Genomic DNA, 3,289 nt, shown 5'->3' with positions numbered 1-3,289 from the left:
CTTCATTTCTTCCCAGAGTCTTTCCCTGTTAACCGAGTCATATGCCTTTTCTATGTCTATAAAAACCATTATCACCCTTTTGTTATACTGCCAACTTTTTCCATCAGTTGACGGATAGAAAATATCAGGTCGATCCTGTTTCTTCCTTTCCTAAGCCCATGCTGTTCTTCACTCAGCTCTTTTTCTATCTTTTCACTTATTCGATTTAGCAAAACTCTTTCAAAAATCTTGGCTGTATGACTCACATGGGTTATTCCTCTGCAGTTTTTACAAAGTCTTTTATTGTCTTTTTTTGAAGATGGGAACAATGTCCCTCTTCTCCAATCGTCAGGTATTGTACTACAGTATTTCCCCACACACTTGACAGTACATGGAAATAATAATCTGTCGCTTTTGTTTCCAAATAGAGAAGCAAATCATTATATATCTGGTTAGAAATATCCTTTGCACAAGACAATATGAAGCCCCCTTAAATTTTCCGAGCTTTGCATTGCATTTGTTAGGAACAGATGTTCAGTCAGTTTTTCTGTCAAGGAACCCTTGAGTGTGAGGTCGCAAAGGGCAAATGTTGTTTACGGAATTCGACGCCCCACATATTGTCTACCATACAGCCACTATATTGAATGCTAATGGTAACAGGGGGCGGGAATGGAGGTATCCATTGCTGAGCACAGCATGAGGTTATGGAGCGTAGCTGAACTGCTTAGTCGACGAGTAACTCACAACAGTGCTACAGTGCTAGCGGCGTTGATACGAAGCAGAATAATGGTAACAATAAACAAGGCAAAGATTGCATTATATCTACGTTGCATTGCATCAACAATTCGTTAGAAAGGAACCCAACGAATTTCGCACAGCGAGAAAGAAGTGGCAGACGAAACATTAACGTTTCTGCAAGATGAGTCAGTGGAATGTGTGGTGTCGTGTACGCTCGAATGTGCGGACAATGTACATGAGGAGTACTGTGATGTCGATATGTGCAAAACAAGTGAATGATATATTGAAGTAGCTGTAGAATCACGTAGTTCATCTTTGTCGAACAGAAAATCACAAACCCCGTCGCCAGTGAAACGTAGTAAATGACAGTCGTTGTCCAAAGAGCGCGTACTAGACATAACTGAGCATAGTAACAAAATAATTATGAACACATTTCGAATATGTCCACAGCAACATAAACGTGTCTTGCCTAAGAAAAATTAAGGATGCTCAAGGAAAGACAAAGTGCACTTGTAAAACACAAAGTTTCACGGCTGTAAATATCGCCATTAATAAAATGTTCCGCAATAAACCCAATCCATCCGACCACAGCGTAATAGCCCGGAACATTTTATTCATGGCAAGGCGCACCTGTTACACAAACTGGTGTTTGCGCTTTTCAAGGCTGCTCGATACAATTTACAGGATACGCACGATAGTGTCCTACTACGTTAACCACATCAAACTGCACGCGACATAGATTACAGTGATTTCTAGGGATGCAGTGGATGGTTGCATAACTTCAAACAATGCTACTGAATTGGAAGGCGTAAGATAACGAAATTTCAAACAAAGCGTCGACTTGACGATGCACAGAAAACTGCGGAATTACACCGAAAATTTGTAGATGAGATAAACAAACTTATCTCACTGTTCAGTAAGGAATTTGTTTTCAATCCAGACCAATCGCTATTTGAAGAGAAAATGCATCTGAACCCTGAAAGTTAGAGGTACGAAGAGGGTAGTATCAAGATGGAAATGGAAATGAGCGTTTGGTGTCATTGGTCGGGAGGCCCCTTACGGAACAGGTCCGGCCGCCTTGGTGCAATATTAAAATAACGCTTATAAATTACATCTTTCCTCACAAAGTATTTGAGGTAGGAAGTTGAACTTTTTACAGATTATTTATTGGAATATGGGCTACAACTTAACACAGAGATTTTACAAAATTTTAGGTCAGTTATTAAAGATGATTTTTTTTCAATTGTAATGAAAATTCACAACATTCCATTCGTATGTCGACTGTTAATCTGGATGGTAAATTGGCTGGAAAGTTATTTATTCTGCCGCGAGAACTTGGAGGTGCTCTGCCCCTTACGAGTCTGTCTCGTGTGTGTGTTATCTTGCAAGGTCAGTAAGGAATATTTACGTCACAGCAAGGAAGAGTGGAAAAATTGGCGAAGAGAACTACAACTATGGTACGAGCATTGCTTTAGGCCAATAACTGGTCAGAATAACTTGCTTTTGCTTGATTCCTGGTCTGCGTATACAAATCATACTCCTTTAGAGCAACCCATCTCTCCTGAAAAGTGTGTGACGTTGCAATTCACACCATCTGGAACCACTGGTCACATTCGGCCTCCAGATGTCTTTAAAAAATATTCTCGCACTATCTGCAGCTACAACATAAAGGACAGCCCATTTCATGATAAGCTCCACGACAGACTGATTCTCATTCAGTTGAATTCCATCACATTCCATCAGTTCTTATCACCTCCTTACAACAATATGATTATATACGGAATGAGATTTTCACTCTGCAGCGGAGTGTGCGCTGATATGAAACTTCCTGGCAGATTAAAACTGTGTGCCCGACCGAGACTCGAACTCGGGACCTTTGGCTTTCACGGGCAAGTGCTCTACCAACTGAGCTACCGAAGCACGACTCACGCCCGGTACTCACAGCTTTACTTCTGCCAGTACCTCGTCTCCTACCTTCCAAACTTTACCGAAGTTTTCCTGCGAACCATGCAGAACTAGCACTCCTGAAAGAAAGGATATTGCGGAGACATGGCTTAGCCACAGCCTGGGGGATGTTTCCAGAATGAGATTTTCACTCTGCAGCGGAGTGTGCGCTGATATGAAACTTCCTGGCAGATTAAAACTGTGCCCCCGACCGAGACTCGAACTCGGGACCTTTGCCTTTCGCGGGCAAGTGCTCTACCAACTGAGCTACCGAAGCACGACTCACGCCCGGTACTCACAGCTTTACTTCTGCCAGTACCTCGTCTCCTACCTTCCAAACTTTACAGAAGTTCTCCTGCGAACCATGCAGAACTAGCACTCCTGAAAGAAAGGATATTGCGGAGACATGGCTTAGCCACAGCCACAGCCACAGCGAAAGGCAAAGGTCCCGAGTTCGAGTCTCGGTCGGGGGCACAGTTTTAATCTGCCAGGAAGTTTCATATCAGCGCACACTCCGCTGCAGAGTGAAAATCTCATTCTGGAAACATCCCCCAGGCTGTGGCTAAGCCATGTCTCCGCAATATCCTTTCTTTCAGGAGTGCTAGTTCTGCATGGTTCGCAGGAGAAC

General features: G+C 42.9%; 1 non-coding gene across 1 annotated transcript; it reads right to left on the bottom strand.

Annotated features, from left to right (window-relative positions):
* Positions 1-2,863: 2,863 nt before the first annotated feature.
* On the bottom strand, positions 2,864-2,938 carry Trnas-cga (transfer RNA serine (anticodon CGA)). Its single transcript has one exon. It is a non-coding gene; the product is annotated as a tRNA-Ser (tRNA).
* Positions 2,939-3,289: the final 351 nt, after the last annotated feature.

The sequence above is a fragment of the Schistocerca serialis genome, chromosome 9 (genome assembly GCF_023864345.2).
Source record: "Schistocerca serialis cubense isolate TAMUIC-IGC-003099 chromosome 9, iqSchSeri2.2, whole genome shotgun sequence".
Lineage (NCBI taxonomy): Eukaryota > Metazoa > Arthropoda > Insecta > Orthoptera > Acrididae > Schistocerca > Schistocerca serialis.
This window is presented reverse-complemented; position numbering and strand designations above follow the sequence as displayed.